This window comes from Equus asinus, chromosome 2, assembly GCF_041296235.1.
Source record: "Equus asinus isolate D_3611 breed Donkey chromosome 2, EquAss-T2T_v2, whole genome shotgun sequence".
Classification (NCBI taxonomy): Eukaryota; Metazoa; Chordata; class Mammalia; order Perissodactyla; family Equidae; genus Equus; species Equus asinus.
In genome coordinates this window covers 177759540-177781763 of record NC_091791.1, presented here as the reverse complement: position 1 = coordinate 177781763, position 22224 = coordinate 177759540, and the positions used below count along the sequence as shown (strand labels likewise).

At 37.3% G+C, this 22224-nt stretch overlaps 1 protein-coding gene across 7 annotated transcripts in view; it reads right to left on the bottom strand.

The window, feature by feature from the left end:
• Positions 1-22224, bottom strand: part of AKAP6 (A-kinase anchoring protein 6) — a 458830-nt gene that overhangs the window by 90669 nt on the left and 345937 nt on the right. The gene's annotated exons all lie outside the window — the stretch shown is intronic.

The following is a 22224-nucleotide window of genomic DNA, read 5'->3' as shown; positions in this document are numbered from 1 at the left end:
GAGAAAAGGGAAATCTTTGACTTTAGCTGTTCTCCATATGTCACAAAAGAATGTGATTCTCCTAATATATGCTAGAAGAAATCCAGTAAAAATTTAAGGGTAGTAAATTAAAGTCCACTGAAGGCTTACTATTATGCAAACTTCAAACACAACGTCACATTCTTCTATCTTCTTTGATGTCTTGTGTAAACATAGAACTTCTTGCCTCACCCCTAAAACTCAACTGACCAGCCATGTCTTAAATAAACAAACTATGATAATGAAATGAGATAAAGCATTGATATCCATATTTACTTCCCAAAACTATGACCATAAATATGCACTTGCCTTTAGTCTAGCTGCCAAAATCTACCCAAATATCTATAAAAACAGAAATCTTGTTATTTGTCTTTTAAATTTGAAGAATAAACTCTCAAAGGACGAGGACTATGCCTTTTTCAGTCAACCGTGGAGTACCTTGAATATCTGAGGCCTTCAGAAAACAATGACTCAATGAATAGTTTCTCAAACTAAGTGATACGTGAACCGCTGTTTGTTGTTTTAATGTACAACCATAGGAGAATTTATATATCAAAGCTTATCCCATCTCTCTATAGCTGAATTACAGGCCTGTTCAATGCAAGAATTTATAATAGAAATGCTGATGAAGCCTAAACTATGGACGTATACAGTTGTGCAGCAGCAGCCATTTCAAATATAGATATATTTTTAGCATTAAGAGGCACCAAGTTTGTTTAAATGTGGACTTTTTTTTTTTTTACAATTGCAAGTAATGTTAATAGCACACTGTAAACGTTAAGGCTAAGTGTGCAATGTCAAAATAGATTGAATCTCTCTGAAAATTGGAAATTCAGGCTTTTCAAACATAATCCAGATGTTTGGCTTTTATTCAGATTTCAAGAAAGAGGGAACTAATATGATATAAAATTCATACATGCATATTTCATTAGTGCCTTTTGTATTGCTGAATTAAACATTCTGAAACATGCTTTTCCCAGATCACATAGAGTTTTAAACCAAAGCAGTTGCCAAGATGTTGCACACCTCAAAAATAATGCCAAATTAATTTCATAAGGAAGAGACTATGTATTTCTTATGTTAATTCTGTTGATAATGTTTCTTCAAAGAGACTATCTTGCTTTCTCTTTGAGGATGACAAGAAACATAAAAGGTGGAATATCTAGCCATTGTAGTATTTCAAAAAGATACTACTGCAGAACATGGTGACTTTGGAAAATCTATGGGAATCAGTGGCCTAAATGAAGGTGGAAAGCACTATTCCCCATATTGTCATCATCAAAAACTATCTTTTCAAGTTTAGTACAAACGGGTATTCCCCAGGGACTACGGACTCCAGCCGTGAGAAGCGTACCCGGAACTTACCACCTCATAGTAGGTGTTAAGACAGAGGGGATCAAAGCATTTCCAGGGGTGTCTGCTCCCAAAACACAATGAAAATGCCATCATACCTTTATGTATTCACATCATGATTTTTTCTTTGTAAGGTGTTTTTAACTTTTTAAAGGGTTTTCATATCGTAATCTTAACAGATCCATAATGCCATGGAGTTTTTCTCGACAACTACTCAAATCATTGTCTAGTAAAATATTTGATGCCTTAGGCCACCTTTTATTTTTATTTATTTATTTTTGAGGAAGATTAGCCCTGAGCTAACATCTGCAGCCAATCCTCCTCTTTTTGCTGAGGAAGACTGGCCCTGAGCTAACATCCGTGCCCATCTTCCTCTACTTTATATGTGGGACACCTGCCACAGCATGGCTTGCCAAGCGGTGCAATGTCTACACCCAGGATCCAAACCGCTGAACCCCGGGCCAACGAAGTGGAATGTGTGAACTTAACCACTGCGTCACTGGGCCGGCCCCCTTAGGCCACTTTTTGAGGGTACTTTGGTGCCTTCACGTCAACGAGGATGAGTATGGTTTCAGAACTAGATTATAAGCTCATGCAATGGAGTGTATAACATCAGAGACCATGTATTGCTCACTCTTGACCCACTGTAACTCTTAGCATTGTAGTTAGATGTGAAAGGTGGTTGGGAAATATTTATTCATTTGAATTTCTCCCCAAAAAAAGATCAGGTGAGTTTGTATTGGCTGTTGAACTATATGCCAGGTATAGCATTAGTACACAGAAGTAAGTAGCATGTGATCACCTTATTTATCTTTGTACTTCACACTCAGTGAAAAACTTATTTGGCCAAAACATCCAATATAAAAATATTACTTCAATTTTTAGATAGAAAGCAAGAACATGTTAATTGTTTCCCATGGCTAGGAATGGTTAACATAAGAAAATATTCTATAAAATGTACCAAAGAAAAGAGAAAGGAGACAGAAGCTCTTTAAATATTTAAGGACACCTTTTATGAGTCCAGCATTTTCTCATAGCAATAACATTTGATCAGGATGCAAGAGGCTGGGTCCAATTTCCAGTTCCAACACAGACTCAAAAGCCCTTCTGTTCTAGCCTCTCTTTTTTGTTTCTTTAGGGTACATGTCCATATCTACCAGAAGGAGATTTTAAGAAAATAAATTTTAGGGATTTCAGGCATTAAGCTTAAAGCACTGTTTGTTGCTCCAGCCTCAGAAAGCTTGACTGTCATTTCAATAGATTGATCTCTTTATTCTCCTACGGCAAGCCTATGGGGAAAGTTAATAATATCATTTCTGTCTTACAGATTAAAAATTGATACATAGAAAGCTAAGTGACTTGCCCAAGGTCAGTAAGATAGTGCTAAAACCCAGAAATAGAATTTTCAAGAGGAATTTCGGCTTAGTTTGCTAGGCCATGCTGTTATTCTTGAAAATGCGTCTTTAGATACCAGGCCAAAAGTCTGAGGAAAGTGGGGGGCCCTAGGAGTATAATAAGGTCAAGCAAGCTAATGAAAGTGATTTTGGAGCAGTCAAAACACACTTATGAACTCCACCCTTGTGGCTTCTATGGCCAGATTCTTATTGGTGTAGGCTCAGCAAAACTTCATAGATTTTTAATAGGATGAGGTTGAGGCTACAAGGGCAGGTGTGGGAGTTCTCACTGACAGCCATGCTTGTCGCTCAGAAGAACGACGGCTCACAGTTTAAAGAACCTCTGGGGTACAGGTGGAAATTTATTAGTACGAACTAAGACTATAAAGAGCAAACCTTGGTTATGATAATTGCTTTGGAGCATTTTTCCAGCTATGTAAGGGAGTCTGTCATAAACATTCCAGGAAGTTTATCAGAACAGCTGCATCAAAGAGAAACATACAGTGTGTGTGTATGTGTGCATGTGTGTGTCCAATCACAACAGCGATAAAAGTAAGGAAGAGGAAGGAGTGAAGATTTAGAGAAAACAAGGAAGAAAATGCATAGCTGGATGGTAAGAAAGTAGTAAGTAAAAGTAAGGGGAAATTACAAAGGTTTAACTATACAAGGGGAGAAAATAACTAGTCTACAGAGAATAAATCATAAAAACTACATAATAATAAAGAGTATTGCCGAAGAGGAAGGAACCCACAGCTACAGAGAAAGTCTTCAGTGAGGACTTCCCCGAAATAATCAGATGAAAGAATACGATGATGATGACTTAAAAAATTTGCATAAGGGCTGAAAAAATTTACTAAGAGGAGATTGGAACAAAAACAGGCAGAAGTACCAGGATGTGGCCATTTAGCGCAGCTTGTAGCCACAATGATGGATAACTTTTCAAGAAGAAATAGGTACTAAATCGTGACGTTGAGGATTTTTCCCTAAGCACCATCAGTAGGGAAATCCTTCACTGGGCACTATCAGTCCTGTGTTACTTCTGCCCTTGCTCTGTTAGCGGCTTGCCACAAGATCCAAGGGAAGTCATTTCATATTTCTGTGGTCATTGCATCTGTAAAACAGAGACCATGCATGCATACTGGCCACTTGTCCACTGCGAATATTTTAAGAAGTAAATAGATCATGTGTGTATGAAATTTCAGATCTCTAGGTAAAATGCACCACTAAAAACACGTCTTCAGAGGTCGGCCTGGCGCTGTAAGTGGTTAAGTTCACACACTTGGCTTCAGCGGCCCAGGGTTGGCAGGTTTGGATCCTGGGCCCAGACTGAGCACTGCTCATCAGGCCATGCTGTGGCAGCATCCTACATGAAACAGAGGAAGACTGGCAAAGATGTTAGCTCAGGGACAATCTTCCTCAAGCACAAAGAGGAAGATGGGCAACAGATGTTAGCTCAGGGCCAATCTTCCTCACACACACACAAAAAGTCTTCAATTTTAATACACATGACTTCTTTAATAAGATTTTTTGGTCTGTTACCCATTTGCAACTAAGACTGCTAATTTCCCCTTTCTTTTTTATTATCTGTCTTAGAAATAAGGTATTGTAGCTACTGTCTACATTAGAGAGTAAAATAAGTTACATTGGAGAACAGTTATTGGAAAGATAAACGATATATACACAATACAGATTATATATATATAGTTCTCATCTTTTAGAAAATATATCAACAAAGTGTTACTACTTTTCTCTACCTTTAATGAAGAGATCATCTTTTAGAAAATATATCAACAAAGTGTTACTACTTTTCTCTACCTTTAATGAAGAGAGGAGGGAACACGTTGGTATTACCCAGTAATGCTTCTTCTCAAAACCTACACACAACAAACACTTACTCACTAAGTTCTATAAACATGGTGACAGAAAAGGACCCATGCCAAACATTTTAATTTGTGAATTAATGAGATTCAAGGAGTTTGGAAAAAAAAAATCAAATGAAAATGTATGCCTGGAGTCAGAATGCCCATTTTTACACTTTGCTTGCATTGCTTACTAGCTAGGCGATTCCCTGCGCCTTAGTTGCTCCTCTGGGGATAATATCAATCCTTCTTTCACAAGGTTGCTTCGAGGACTGAATGTGCTAATATATGCAAAGGGCCTACAACTATTCCTGTTACATAATATGCACTATATGCAAGTGTTTGCTCAAACATGATCCAAATGTTGCATGCTAAGAAAATATGACCTTTGGCATAACTTTTCTCATCTCTTTTATGCCACTAGTTTGTACATTTAGGTACATAACTTCCCTTCACCAAATGAAATATTGAATCTAGGACTCAATATTCAATAGAAAAGAACCTTGCCTTTTGTTGACTTTCACTGAACACATAGATGAAAGCTATTACGATGTGCCACTGGTTTGCCTCTCCTCCCCAGTGTGTCTTCTTGATTTTGGTAAAGTCCTAGGAGCAAGTCAAACTAATTCCCAGATCTGAGGGGTTTTCCCATATTGCATTCTTCCGCAATGCAGTTATCTCCACTCCACTTATTTAAATTCCCTTCAGCAAGGCCCAGTTCAAATCTCACTTCTTCTATGAAGACATTCTAAGAAGACCAGTACTCATTTTTTTGTACCACACAAATTTGCTATCTTTGCTTTTATTTAATATTCTCTGGTTTTAACTATTCTAAATGGATTATAAATTACTTAAGGAAAAGGATAACCTTCCTTTTATTTTGTTCTCCATAGCATACAGTAATACCTAACACATGTGTATTGCCTTACCTTCATAGGCACTACTACCAGACAGCATGATGTCTTACTCTTAAGGTAAAGGTGGAATTATTAGACCGTTAATCCTAATATATGTATTAAGACATTTAGAGATAAGAATTTTAAAAATATAAACAAGAGAAGAGAATTAAGGTAGGAAATGTCTGTGCTTAGGCACACAGAAAGCAATGCAAATTTCATAAATTATTAGTTGGGTTTGATACTCATTAGTGCAGTTTGCAAAGTGGAAAATCTTGTAATCAATTTTTCCCCAAGTAAATAAGAATCTGCCTTTAACCAGAGAGCTCTCTAGAGAAGCAGCCCCAGTAGGAAATTTGGAATTAGAGTGATTGCCTGTCACTAGGTCTCCCAGGGTAGACTTTGAATTCAAACATGAGCCTGTTCTTTACCAAAAGGCCCTAGGGATCACTCTGGTCCTTTCCTCATAGACAGCTAGATGTCTTTAGCCGTATTTGCCACGACGTCCAATGTGTCAACTCAAATACAAACCAGTGATATGCATACCACAACACAAGCAGAAGGTAAGTACACATTGTTCATATGATATGAAATGACCCATTTCCAATGGAAATATAAGTGAATATATCTGTTCCATGCTGTAAAGAAATTTGAGGAGCATTTGTTAATTCTGCCTAAAGAAAAAGGTAGGAAAATTAAGATGTGTGGAAAATAAGATGTCAAAAAGAAAGCTCAACTTCCATGACAGATTTAGCAAAAGACACCATCGAGAATCCAATTAAATAGTTATCTACCACTGAATAAAAGTAAAATGGAAAGGAAAAGGTCTAAGAAGGCTGATAAAACATGTATGTATGACTATCACCTGAAATGAACCAAAAATAATGTGGCATTTAGAAATTACACACTTCTATGGTAGTTTTCCAAAAAATTATATTTACTCATGAGTTTATTTCCTTAGCCTTTGAAATTAAGTTCCTAAAATTCTGAATTTGCCCAACAGCTTATGGGCAAATCAATTACTAATTGGAATAATCTTTGATTTTCACCAAAGAATAGACATTAGAGCCACTCAGACCATCCTCCTCACTTTACAGATGAAGAAAATGAAATGTGAGGGATGAGTCATTGCCCTCCTTCTCTAGTGCTTTACCACACAGCTTTCCAACCTTCCTTTCCAATCAATAGTCTTTGGCAAAGCTTAAAAATAAAACCAAAGAAAACTCAAAAGAGGATCTAGAGAATAAAATAACATAAAACGGGGCACTGATGAAGTCCACCCATGCCCTTCAAGAGAAATTAACATATGGAGATCTGAGCAGCAGTGGCCTTTGTCTTTTCCTGAGGAAGCTTCAAGATCAGTTAATCCTGCTGGTATACACATGAAGATGGGACTGAGTCTTGGTAAGGCTCTTAATGATAACCAAGCTTCTTCTTAAACAATTCACTTTGATGTGTGTGTGTGTGTGTGTGTGAGGGAGTGAGTATGCATTTAAATATTTTTATTTTGTTTTATTGTTTTAACTGTCTCTAATTATCATTTATAATTCATTTTCTAAAAAGGGCAGTGTGGATTTATGTTTCAGGACCAAATATGAACATGTAGGGTGCAAGGAGCGATTTTAGAGCGCTCAAGCCACTAGAGAAGTTCTAATAAGAGCAGAATCAGAGCCAAAGTTGAAGAAAGTGTATCAGATCCACTTTCCGCTTTCTCTCAGGTCCCACAAGCACAATAGAGTATAGGAGGCCACCTGGTGGTGAAATGAACCAATTAACCATTTAATGCTACATTGAAAAGCAAGCAAAAGAGGCAGACTCTGGGTCGTTACAAAAGGAAAATTAGAGCCTAGGGCAAAAGAATGATAGTCAACAGGTATTATTGTGCTACAATACACAGAAAGTGAACTCAAAAATCGGTCAAGCCTGTGGAATAATATTTATTCCTAAAGCGTTACCGTAATAGTTATTACTTATACCAGGGACTGGCAAACTTGTTCTGTAAAGAGCCAGATAGTAAATAGGTTAGGCATGCTGGCCATATAGTCACTGTTGAAACTACTCAACTCTGCTATTGTGGCACAAAAAAAGGCACAGATAATATATAAATGAATGTGCCTGGTTGTGTTCCAATAAAACTTTATTTAAATCACAAGCTGTGGGTTGGATTTGACCGTCAGACTGTAGTTTGTCAACCCCTGATTCTGTACTATGTACTCAGCACATACCATTTACCAAGCCTAGGGCTGAAGCCCTTAAATACATTACCTCATTGAATCCTACAACCTTCCAAGGTGGGTATTATCTCCATTTCACAGGTTTGACAACTACAGCTCAAGAAAGTTTAAATAATTTGGTGGAAAATGTACTATCCTCCTAACTTAGAAATGCTTTACGTAGCCTCATGCGCATTTTTCCTCTGTGACTGCAGACACCTGTTCTGACCCTCCTTCCCGTCTATCCTGCAGAGGCTGTTTGGGTTTCCCCCGGTTTTTTTTTTTTTTTGGCTCCTGTTTCTCCACCTCACATTCCTTTGAATGCTGTCTTTTACCATCTCTTTCTCCATCACTTCTTTTATGTTTAAAAACTTTGTCAGTTTTCATAACAACAGATGTAAGCAAGGATGAAAAAAGACAAAAGCAATGTATTAAAAATAGATAGCCACGTATACAACAATAAGCCAAGGATACTGTCATACTATATATGCTCCAAATGGAACGTGAGCCAAAAACACTATGCTCACTCTTACATGAATAATATATTATGCAGCCACCAGGAGAAGCAGCAACCCTGTCCCTAAATGAGAAGAGGATTTTTTGGTCCATTTTTGTGTCATTCTCTTTTTCTTTTCAAACTCTCTTTTTTCTAAGTACACACTGTAAGTCATACCATGTCAGACAGGACACATTCCTCTTACAGACCATCCATGAACAATTTTATTAACTGTTAATAAGAGAGACTTGAAAAACCTGATGGAGAAATCCATGGAGCTTGTGAAAGCTCCTCAAATATGTGGATTTACCAGCAGTCTCTCAATATTAGCATATTTCTCCTACAAAAGAGGAGGGAAGTGGTTTCAGTTAGATGGAATGTAGACAAAACTGAAATAAAGGATTTTTTAATTTGAAAAGAAAACTGCAAAAGCTTGGGAAACGTCACTATATAGAAAACAGAAGAGGTTTACTTACAGAGCATGGATTCTGGCTGATTCGACAATTAACCCTAACAACAGAAGGGCTTTACACTAGATGGAAGAAGACTTTCAGGGCAGGGAGAGTTGTTAAACATTTTAATGGAAGGTCGTGAATTCCCTCTGGGAAGATCTTTAATGGAGGACAAATTCTCTCCTATCTGGAACGGATAAAAACAATCCTTGAAAGAGAGGAAATGAAATGAAGGTCCTTTCGAGGTCACTGGCAGTTCTGAAACTCCAGGTAAAATTCTCACTTCCATGGAAATAAATAATAGTACAAAACCTCGAAGATATTCACTTTGGAAGATTCAGGAGGAAACACTCATTAAGCAGGTGATTCAATCAGAAAGTATTTATTGAGTGCCAAATATTACCTACCCCTGGGGAGAGGTCCACTCCAACAGGGCAGAGGTCTGAAGCAGCCATGTGGACAATGGGCAGGGAACACAATTACTCACTTCAGTTAATTTTTTAAAAAAGCTTTGAGCTCCAATCAGCTTTCTGGAACTGTCTGTTTCCTGAACTTGGTGAGCTCAAAAATCTCACAAGAGCTGGCTGTCACATGAGCTTTCTGGCATTACTCATGGTATCCCTGGATCTTTTAGTAAACAGAAAAAGCTTCTGACAGTGTTTCCATACTTTATTTCTTTTTCTAACCCAAACTTGGACGGACGGAGCCTCTTAAACTATCATCAAAACATGGATTATAAAATGCTGGCCAAATTTGAGTTGTTTTGCTATATTCCCACGTTGTAGAAAAAGAATTCAATTAGCTCAACTCTAGAGATTCATTTATACTTAGGTTTTATGAACATGAGGATTTTCATTTGTGACTTATAAGAAAACTAGTGATTCACAGAACAGGTCTTTAGCATCACCAGGCAGAAGACAGTGAGGATGAGGAGAAAAACAATCATACAGAGAGTAACGTTCTTCATCCATATTTTAGAATCTCAACATGTTCCGGCTGAGGAAAGCTGAGGAGAAAGAACAAAATTCACTGGGAAGACAGTGACCCAAAAGGGTATCAAGGTTGACACAAGCAGGGGCAAGGCATGAATTTATCACAAGTCTTTACTAATTTCTAATTTTAAACGGTACATCTTTTAATCTTAACTGCTTAAAATCATTAAAGCTTACAGTTAATCGCCAAGTAAAAAATATAAATGACGATATACAAGGAATATTTTTAAAAATTATGAAGAGTGTAAAAATTTTTTAATGAAAGAATGGGAGAAAGTTTCAAAATTACATTTCAGCCTTCTCTTGACACTATAGCAGTGAAGTTCAACTTTTTAATTTTCGTATTCTGAATTAGCTAAGTATAGCTTTGGAAAGATGAGTCAGTCTTCTGGACTTTCTCCCCCTCCACCTTCATCATGATGGACTGGGATTAAAGAGCCAGCCCAAGTCCAAATCTCTTATTGCTTTTCACACTACCTTCATGATTACATTTTTATACACACACACTCATCTGATGTGAAACCTAATTTTCTACAATGAGTGTGTGAATAAACTCTCCTCCTAACTATGGTACAAGAACTAATGGTGGGGAGATACTTACCATTTCTGACGACTGGACATGTTCACTTACATTTACTGTTTTATTTTTAGGTTTCATATTTGCATGGTACATGTTATTCTCATAAATAATTATACTGGGATTGTCTACATAATCAAGAACACGTCAGTGAATACTACGGTTTGAGAGGTTGGAGACTAGCCATAGAATTATGGTGATTAGTTGTACATTTTTGTAGCATTTGTCTTAGACATGGATATCACTGTCCTCCCTTTCCTCCTTCCCTCTTTCTTTCCCTACCACCCTCCCTTTATCAACCTGGCCAAATCTGAGTACTCTACGTACTAAGAACTGCCCTTAATGCACTTAGTTTTTCAAGGAGAGTGATTTTTGTTTTTGTTTTTTATATATAAGAGGAGGCCATGAAGTTTTGGACTCAATTACCACAGCATGAAAATAGGATTGTTTTCTTGAAAAAGCCATGAATTGATAGCATAGTTCTGATTCATAGAGTTTCATTAATAGATTATTGAATAAGCCTTATTGGGAAATGTTTCTCAACATACATTTATTGAGTTTCTATTCTGTGTCAGGCACTGTGCTAGGCACTGGAGATATATCAATAAACAACACAGACATGACCCTGCCCTCCTCGAGTGTAGAGTCCAAGAAAATGATAATCATTCATTCTCAAATTTGATCCACAAAGTCCAGATCTATCATTATTAAAAAATATGCATGTAATTAACAGCAAAGTACTCATGGCTAAATTATTCTCCAGGAGGGCTCTCTCAGGGAGGCACCTGTGAGTATTGAAAGGGATAATGCTATTGTAATGAAGGTAGCAAAGTCCAATATGCCAAGATTTATAACATAGAAATGAGCTCCAGACTGAAACTTGGTATATACGAAGGGAGTTTGTATAGTTATTTATATATGCATGATTTAAATGTCTTGGGACTACCAGCATATCTGGTCCAAGGAATCTGACTTCATCCAAATTCAATCCTGATGAAAGACTTATTTTTTAATTAAACAAGTTAATACTTTGTATACGTGGGAGTGTGTGTAAACACACACAAATGTGTGTGCATAACTACATGTGTAACTCTTCTGTAAACTTCCTAGTTTTCAATGGCTAAAATGAGATGACAAGGGGAATATTACAAATCACAATTTTTTTTTAATACAAACGTCCATGAGCATATGGAATCAACTACTTAGGAAAGCAGCTGAAATAGTAAGTTCGGATGAGTTTCAGGGGTGTATAGACATCCTTCTAGAGAAAGTTTGAAGCTCTGTGGTCTAAGAAAGTTTGGAAGAAAAACTAAAAGCAACCCCCAAAGCAATAAAGGTATTAGTTTGGTTGAGTCTTTCCTAGTTTTAGAAAAAGAAAATGTGTCTGTGTGTGTGTTTTGTGTCTTATTCAAATGAATCAAGGTTCAGCAGAAAGATCATGCTTCCCTCTTAGCTTACCCTAGCGTGCCTCATTAGGGATAGAGTGTCGCAGAAGTGCCTAACTAAGAATATATGAGCTTCGCAAAAGCCCACATTATTAAAAATATGCTTGGGAATGCCCTTGTTTCAGAGAACTGAATTTGCTTCCTTGACAGGACTGGAAAGTGGTTTTTCTGCAAATGATATTACTCTAGAGCATCTCTCCATGGGGACCCTTCTTCAGTAACTCCCTTTGGCGATAACAGGATCCATGAGGTTGAATCTTCCTAGGGCAATGTTGCATTTAGTACATCTCCCAAAAATACAAAAATATTTTCAGCCTTAGCTTTCCTGGATCTGACAAAATATAGGAGGCTCCTGTGAGGCTCAACATGGCAACACATCCCCAGAGTGCTGAGATGCTTAAGAAAGTTTGGGGGCTTTCACAAACCAGCCTGATGATTGGTGAAGAGCCAACCCAAGTCCATCATCTTTTCTCTGCAGATGTACAGTCTAAACATTCAGGACCTTCTTCTTTCCATCTTAGCACAAAAAGCTCAGGCAGAGGGAGGAAATAGTGTTTTTAAGGATTTTGCCTGTTGTAGAGAAGAAAATACAGAGCAACAGTGAGCAGGCAAGCAGCATGTGAAAGAAAGACTACAGGCATTCGAGCCACCCAGATGGAGTTCAAACCCTGACTTATTTACAGCTCCACAAACATTTTTAGCCTTCTGTCTTCCAGGTGTAGAGTAGGGATGCACTTCCCCATCCAGTTTGGAGTAGAGTGGGGCCATGTGTGTTCTGGCCAATGATTTGAGATGAAGTGGCATGTGTCTCTTCCAGGTAGAAGGTTCAAGAGCCAGAAGTCTCTTTTCTCTTTGCCACATTAAGGGAATATTAAGAGGATGGCTGGTCCAGAGTCTGAGTCCTGGAGTAAGAACAATGCCAAGCGAAGCCCACAGCCAACCTCTGATGGACATGTGGTATGTGTGAGAAATAAATCTTTGCAGCTTTAAACTTTTGAGATTTTGGGGTTGTTTGTTATCTCAGCAAACCCTAGCCTAAATTGACTGAGAAACTAGTTCTGTGTCTTTCAGGCTAATCACTTAACCTCTCTGTGCTTCAGGCTCAGAGTCCATGAAATGGGGAAAATAATCCATGACCATTGTAAGCATTAAATAAGATAATGTGCATAGGGCACTGACACAGATAGTACAATTTGACCAACATTAGTTTTTTCTCCCTCTATCCTACTCCCATCTCATACTACACACATACACACACGCACATGCACACTTCTCTTTTTATCACATGGTGAAGTACATAACATCTGTTCTTGGTCCCTTTTCTGGATTTCTTCTCTCTACCCACTCCATCTTCCCTTCCTAGTGCCTTTCCACTCAAACTAGATGTTAAAATTGGCATTTAATTCAATATTCTTTTCTCCTACACCCCACCTCACCCCCCATAGCCTATCTGATCCAGTAGAGTGTATTTTTTTTTACCCCAAAGAAATGAATCTTTAGAATAGGATTTAAGGCAGTATGAGCATTTAGCAATGAAGATAGTTGGGTTAGAGAATTCCTAATACTCCAAAAATGATGTCCCTTGGACAACCACAGATCTACCTCCTTCTGAAGGTAGACATGGCAGTGAGACGAGGACTGAGGAAGAAGGTTAATGAGTTTACCTGTTAAAGTACAGTGGATGAGCTTTTCTCTCCAGGGCTCACCAGCCTATACTGAACAGGTACCAGGACTTCTTTGGAAATGACTAAAACATTATCTAGAGACCCTTCTAGCCCAACTTTCATGCTTTAGGAATACATGCATGAGATTCTAATAAATCATAAAAACTAGAATGATAATAAAGACAAAATATTTAGATCCAATAGCATATATGTCTTAGACACTTTCTTACGGTTATATTTGTTATAACCAGTACCTTCTTGATACAATTACATGGAGCATGAAACCTAACATTTATACTTTTTATATTAAGACCACTTTGTCAAGGATATACTTGGTTTTCCTCCTTAAACTTTGGTACTTTTTTTTTCCCCCACAAAATTAACAATCCCCAGGTCATACCACTGTTGTCTATAAAGGTTAGTCACATATCAGATAATTTTATTCCTAGCTTCAAAACAAGATTAGCCCAAATATAAATATAACCACTAAAGACAAGTAGTTTAAAATTAGGAAATGCTAAAATGTAGATGAGGGACATTTCCATGAAGTCACTGACCTGAAACCTATACATAGTATGGAGCAATTCAGGAGCCAAAGGTAGCAGGGGACCAAACACTCTCTTCTTATAAAGAATTTAAATGTTGCTCTAATTTATTTCATAAAAACCAGAAAGAAACGTACAAATATATGGAGCTAAAGCCAAATCTCTCATTTTAACACAAGAGGGAACACTGCACATTCCCACCTAATTAAGTAAAAGTCACTTTTCAAAAGTTAAAGGCTGAAATTTTTGCAATTTAATCCAAAATTTTATTAGCAAACTCTAATGATTATTCTCATCGCAATTAATAAAAGCTCCCAAACAGGTCAACTCATTTAAGTGCTATCTGTAATCATTTGGATTTTAACATGATGGTTATGACTTATTACCCTGAAACCAAGCAGCGCAATGAGATATTGATTACTTTTAACCTTTAGATCCAAGGATTCAAGAAAGGTCAGAGGAGGGGAACTCTTCCTTTCTTGGCTGGCAAACATATAGCCTTCAGGAGAATTCAAATGATTCCCATTGGCCAAGTAGATCCAAGATTAGTTTATTCTCTGGGCTGACAAGAAATGATGATGCTTTTAAAAATAACACCCAGTACATATTTAGTGAAGCGTTACATTTATATAACCAATGGCCTCAAGATGTGCTTCTCATCACAGCAAGAAGTCTCAAGCTGTTAACCCTTTACAGAGTTTTGTTCGTGGAAGCATCTTTGTTGGAATGAGATATTAAATGTAGTAGCTTTAATTGGAATAAACTCATCTCATTAAACTAAGTTCTCTTGTAGCTTCCAAAAGCCTGAACACAATCATTGGCCACTCTTGGCCACTAGCGCTTCTTTTGATTTTCTTTTTCCATGACAACATTTAGAAATATTTTTCACATTTGTGCCACTGAAAAGCAATGAGTTCTAGGTAGGGTCCAGCAGAATTGTGGGGAAGGGAAACATAACCGTTATGTGTTAGATTAATTTGCAGAACACTTGGCATTATTATTGCCAAGTCGTCAAATTGTTCCAAGTTGTTCCGGAAGGTTGTTATTAATAGTATGTTTTCTGAGGAAAGTTCTGTCTACTTTTGGAACTGCATTTCTGTTGCCAAGGAAACTCCTTTAAGCACAGTTTTCTAGGAGCACACTGCTGCTTTTGTTTTCCAGTGTCCTATTCATATCATCTAAGTAAGCGTTTTACATGCTCCAGCCTTTAGTCCCAAATGTTGAAGTTTTAGCCCATTTAAGTTGCTTTTTCAAACATAGCTAATGCCTGCTATGATTGCCCTCTCCCTTCCCCCCCGCTTCTGTCTCTCCCTCTCCATCTGAAGCCCCTCTCTCCCGCCTTCTTCCAACTCTCCCTCCAACATGCCCAACTCTTACTATTCAAGGTTTATTTTTTTAAACAGTTGCATTAGGGGAGATAGTTTTCACAAGTTTTTGATAAATTAACTTCAATTTGAATAATAATTCCATAGGTTGTAGCATTAGTCCTTCAAGTGTTAATTATCTTTTCACTCGAAAATTAATGTAGTCATTGCCTACTGACTCCTTTACCCCATTTATTGAAGTGCTGAGGAAAACATGTCATTGAGTCCGGAGCCAGCCCTGTTGTTGTGATTAAGCGTGGTCACATGGCCCATCTCTGCCAAAAGGAGGGCCCTGAGAAAAGGTGACAAAGACAGTGATTTCCTGTCAGCAAAGAGTACGACAGGGCTGTCTAGAAGTGATGCAAATGAGGGGAACTTTCCCCATGGCTTGTTTGATCCACTCGAGGCCAGAGCAGGCCAGGCCGGGGAGAGAGGGAGCAGCACAATGCCGCGGAGGCAGCCCAGAGAGCCAACGCCCCTTCCGGACAGTAGCTCACCCGCCGGGGACAAAAACTGCTGGCGGGGCTTCCCTTCCTTGCCCCTCTGCATACAGAGCCAACTATTTCTTGGCATGCTATTCTCTTAACATCCTTTTTCCCCCCTTTTAAACCAGTGATTCAAATAGGAATTACAAGCTCCAGCATAAACAGTGTTTCACATATTATTCAGAAACCACATCCATCTACTTTTTCTTCTCCTAAACATTTTCAGGCTGAGTTTTCCCCTCTCTCAAAAGAGAAAGGAAATATATACTCAAGTATTCATAGCAAATACTCATTCATCAAAGCTCAAATTAATATGACAGCTAATTTAAGGACTTTTTGAACTTTAATAGAAATGGAACAACAAATTCATTTCTACATAGCAGTGGAGACAGACTAGCTTTTCCCATTCTGATCACTTTAAAAATGACTAGATAATGTTATTTGAAATATTATAATGATTTTAAGCATATTCTTCTTATCTTAATGGAGTTTTAATCTAACATACAATTAAGCTCTACAATTAATCTACTGGGAAAGAGGTAAAAAATTATCATTAGGTTCTTGTGCCTGATGTATCTGGTACATTTTTACCTTAACTGCTTCAATAACTACTAATTTGCTTCATTTTGAACAATCGAGGTAGAGAATTTTGGTACTGAAATTTCAACATAAGGCCTAATTAACAGAATTTAATTTTTTCATGTCTGCTTCTATTCTATACGCCAACATGTGAAATTTAAAAAAAATGAAAAAGAAAGTTAATGGATTTTCTCCTATTTTAAGCCTAGTTACTGTGACCTGGGCTATGAAGCAGCCTAGCATTACATTTTTAGGATGTCAAGTTCAGTCATAAAGGTATCAAGCCACGTCTGAAATTATTTACATCAATCTGGTCCAGACCAAAATGAAAGAGGAATATGGGAAAGTGTTGAAATTTGTGAATTTGTAAAATATAGGGATAGTAATGATTAATCTGTTTTCTATGATCAGTTCATAGCTATGACAACATCATTTTGGCATCAACAGTTATAAAATAAGTCAACTATGTCTCGTTTTTCTTAACACTATATTTCTTATTTCCCAGAATTTCTAATCCTATTCATTCCATATGCGTTTCGTTTTGAAGTCATAATTCTTGTCTTATAATACACACTCAAATTCTCTGAAGTAACATTTTCTTCTTTAAAATTTACTCCTTTCTTTTGTCTCTTATTCACCCATGATTTTAATTTACTTCTTTACTCTTTTTTGTTTGGTTAACTTTGTATTAACTGATTTCAACTGCTTTTCTTTCTCTTCAGTGCTGATGTTTCTCTCTCACTTTACTAATATCTCTTCTTTTCCAATATATAATATTGATGTTCTCTCTTATTAATTTCACCTGGCCAAACTATCACCAAAAAGAGCTACCTTTGGGTGAGAGCTGTGCTCAAAATCTCTAAACATTACTTGGCAACAGAGTCAGAGAAAAATAATTCAGTTGTTAGAAGTATTATGTTTAGAAATTTACTTGTAAGAAACATTATGGTTAGACATTTCTCTGTCATACAGTTCCCAACCTCTTCTATTGAAAAATCCTAAAAGAAAATGTTTTCATATCTAAGTATCAAAATAAACTTAATTCCTTCAAAGGAAGTGTGATTTTTTTTCTCAGAGAAAATGTAAATTTTGCACTTGAGCACATTTCCCTCTTTGCTTTCACTACTGGGAAACCCAGAATAAAATCTTGGCACCGTCTTCAGTAACTGTGTAAGAGCTTACAGCCTGTGTGCCTACATATTAACTCTTCAAACAGAAATATACTCCAATCCATGTATATTTTCCCCATTTCTGATTTCTATTTACATTTTAAAAATATTTTTATTATTTCCCTTTAAGTCTTAGAAAAACGTCAAATTCATAGCCAAGTAAAAATGTGATTAATCTGTTTAGTCAGCATTGTATTATATAAAATGAAAGGTCCTTGTCCTGTTGCACCCCAGACATATTTGTATAATACTTATATTAATGGAGGAAGAGAGATGACACTTGCGTTTTTCCCATAAATGTAGAACCATGTGAGTGACCATCCCTCAAAATTAAATATGAAATCTTCAGTGTAAATTCCTTGAAAGTATAAAGGTCTTAGTTGAAGTGGATACTAGTTTCATATTATTTCTAAACTGGAAGGGTTATTTTTAATCCCTTAGAAATCATATAATCTAATATTTCATTGATGAGGAGCAGCTAAGCCATTCACTCAAGGAACAAATCTATAAAGGCGGTGTTTTAGTGAGCTTCACACTATCTGAAAACATCTCTTGTTGAATTATAACAATAATCACCAGACTGCAGCTTCTGAATTTGGCCCTTAAAATTAACCCTTGGACTCCAGAACCCCACACCAATCGAGGACGGCTGGGAGCTCTGTCATCTGTGCTCTGTAGGTGGCAGAGAATGGGCAGAGCTTCATGGCGAGGGAAGGAGCCCCTGGCAGGAGACACACTCACAGCGCTCCAGAGTCAGCTGTGTCTGCAGAGGGCAGGACAGCGGCAACAGCAGCAGCAGCCTGAGCTCCAGCTCTCCGACCATCGAGATGCTTCCAGGTCGCCCAGTCTATAACATTTATCGGATAAGGGAGGAGGTGTCTTGGGCTTCCTTGAGCCCAAGAATAATGCCACCTTTGATCTGTAGAGATGAAAAAGTGGAGCTTTTCCTTTGCAAGTGGGTTTTAAATATTTCTCCATTAATAGTTAACGCACATGCAGACCAGCAGAGTGACAGCTCCCCGTGATTATGAATTCTGGCTTCGTAACTCTAGTCCAAATAGAAGCTGAACTTTCAAAATCACGATGGTTACTTTTGACAAATTAAATTGTCCTACTTAGGAATGTGGGAGGAATGAAGAGAAAGAAAGTGAGAGAGTGGGAGCAAATTCTCCTTGATTCTCAGACTGAGGACGAAAAAATGAGAAAGGACTACATTTGTATTTTCTAGGTTGATGATACTGCCAATGTTTATTAGAAAACAGCTACAAAAGGTCCCCATTCAGAGGCTGGGTCAGACAGAGAAGGCGAAGGAAAGACATTGGCAGTATAGCTCACTGTCTCAGAACAAAGAAGAAAGTATATTTACGGGAGTGGTTAGATTTTAACAAGAATCAGGTTGCTCTGAGGATCCTGCAGTTTAAAACTAATTAGAAAGAAAATGGTCTTAAATTTCTAAGAATCTGAAAATAAAAAGGAATTGTTTAAACAGAAAAGCCACTTTACAGCCCATTGTAATATTAAGGTTCTAAATTATGTCAGGTTGTATAAATGTTTTCTACGCCTGTTACATCTAATTCTTTTCCTTTGTAAGTTCCTCGGGTATATTGTTGGTTTGGGGTAACCAAGATAGCACAACTGGTGCCCCACTCAGGAGGTCTGCTGAATGAATAGTCTGGGCTATTTATCGGTAGTTCCACATCTAGGAATTAAGGCCAGATGATTTCCTAAAAGAGACCAGAATATAAAATAAATAAAATTCAGGAAGGTAGTATCTAATGTTGAAATGCGAAAAAAATCTTCACTCTCACTGACTATCACCTTACTCTATTTTCTTTAACCCAATATTTCCAAATGTGAACTTTGGGGTCAACCTAGGATGGTGCAATGCATGAATCAGGGTCTGGGCATGACTACCTATGCCAAGAGAAGAGTTGAACAATGACATACAGAGAGCCCCCAAGGAGAGGAGAGCAACAGTTTCCGATTCTGTGATATCAAATCATGATTACATTCTGGTCCACAGTCCCTGAGATTTTACCATCGATCAGCTGAAGGTCTCTCTTAAAAACTTCACCTTCATTCTTTTCATTAATACCATGGATCACGAGCTTCATTCCCATTCTTATTTTTTAACTCAACAACTGTTAGTTCAATATTAACCATGTAAGGTGCTTTGCTTAACAATGTACAGAATACAAGTGCAAGGCATTTTTCTTAATGTTATACAAGTGTTTCAAGAAAGGAAAATGATGTATACAGGTTGAGATGGATGGGAAATGCTGTGAAATGGGTTGAGTGTCCTACTGAATTGATACAATGACCAGGGAACGTGAATAGTAAACGTCCCACAGTGGAAGGGATAGTCCCACAAACTAACAAAAAATTGTTTTGTCCCAAATGTCAATGGTGTCCTTGCTGAGAAATGCTGATAAAGCATTGGTAACTTTCAGGGCCAACAAATTTAAAGATTAAAGATGATTAAGGATGACTCAAATGGTATTGAAAGACTTGGAAGGCCTGGAGACCGACCAAAACGCTTCACTCCTTTGGGGGTCTCTATGATCAATAGGCTGCAAACCACTCTCCCAAGGCATCAGTTCAGTTGATTCCTGGAAAAGCAGATTAGAACAGAGAAAGGGGAAACCGAAAATGTTGACCTAACCTGGGAATCCCTGGGGATTCTTGGCAAAGACCTGAAATCAATTCTCCTCTATCAGTTTTTCTAATTCAGGAGCCACCCCAAGTTCTAAATGACACGTTAGTCGATATTCTCAGGATTGCTTTGGAAGTTTCCAAACCTCTGGAATAATTTGGGGGCTTATAGAGAGAGAGAGAGACTCAACAAACCTGTAGCATTTGCCCTTGGTTTCTAATTCAATCTTTAATTTTGCTTATGAGCCAAATGCAAAGTTAGTGCTAGTCTAATGAGCTTAGATATATTAAGCACCTGAAAGTAGAAAGATGATGACAGGACATGAGTCACAAATGAAGAATCTCAATATGAAATGTTTGGAAAAATACTATAATCCAGAATTACTGAGTGGGTGGAATAATGGCCTTCAATATGCCAGAATGGGAATTCTCAGGCAGAGCGCTTACAAGGAAACCACACGAAAAAGAAGACTGCACTTTTTGTTCAATGATTTCCTATTAATTGTGATGTAAATTATATGGATGTAATTTTGACAAAGAATAGCACTGTTTCTGAAAAAATAGTGGTTTATGTGCAAAATACAAAATGCATCAAGAAGAAAAGAAATGTTATTTGGCATCATGAGTGCAATAAAATCTGAGATAAAGGCTTATGATTAGGTAACTTTTGTATTATTTTTTCCTGTTTGGCTCGATTTTTAATGCTTAAGTCTTAGGAATGAAACAAATATTTTTGTATCACTAAATTAACATAGATTTATAGGCTCTTTATATGGAATTCTTGATCCTGACATGAAATGTGAAATCACCTAGCTTTGGGTACATTAGGCTGAGATTGTTACTCTAATAATATATTATGCCGGCAGATATATTGGGTAGCTTAGTTGTTAATGTGGACAGCTATGCATACAGGAAACAGCTAATAGTCAACAAACTCCATTAATGTTGAACAAAATTCTTTAGGGAGTAAAATATCACCATTTGCTGAGTCTCTGGGGAGCTTATATCTTCTCTTAACCAAGATGATTCCCATGGGACACTAATTAAAGTCAACTAGACCCTTGAAAAGTACCAATAAACATCTCTCTTTAGAGGAGGTAAAAGTTAAAATAATAAATTAAGGAGAGGTAACTTAAAATGATAAAAATTGAAGAAGAAAGAAGACAACTTTTATTTGACCTTGAATGTACTTCTTATTCTATAAGAAATTTTAAAAAGCTAGAGGGTAGTTGTTTCTTGTCATTATACTGTTGCTGATTCTGTGGTTAGTTATTAATTTTATTTTTTATGATTCACAATCTGCTCTTTGAAATATGCCATATGCTCAAAGCAATTCAAGGATGACAACTGTCAGAATTACTCCAATAAAAATTGCCTAAATGAGGAAGATTTACTGCAGTCTGATATTTCAGCAGAAAACCCCTCTACCCTCCCCAGCAGCTTTTTCAGACACTGAATTTTGCAGCCATTTTTTCAGTTAAAATCACATGGCTGTTTTGTAAGAACTCCTAAGTCTATTTAAGTAGAATTGTTAGAACACACTGGGCCAAGGGTGAATTAGCAGACATGGAAAACAAGATAGATAGTTATTAGATGGATTGCCTGCAATCAATATGTGAGTTCCAAGCCAGTTTTCTTAAATCACACGCAAATGTATTGACTTAATATGACAACGTCTGCTCTATGTATCACTAATAAACATTAAATTGGACGAGCCCTGGACCCTGGAAGCAGCAAGCTAAACCAAAGGCAATTTTTTTTTTCCTCCGGAAAGATCTGAGGGGCGGAGAGAATTCACCTGAGTGCTCCAATCAAAACACATTTTGTTAAATCTTACCAGTCCATTTATCCTTCATTTTGTTTCAGTCTATTTATTAATGCAGTTTCATTTATTGCTATTCATCTTGAAGATAAATCTTTGTCCTTCTATAGAATTACACCAAATAGAATGTGATAAAGGGAACTTTCTTGCAATTATGATGTCGGTGCAGCCTGTCAGCACACAAGGGATGGAAATGAGTTTGGGGACAGGGAAGGGAATTCTAATAGACACCATGATACATACAATGAA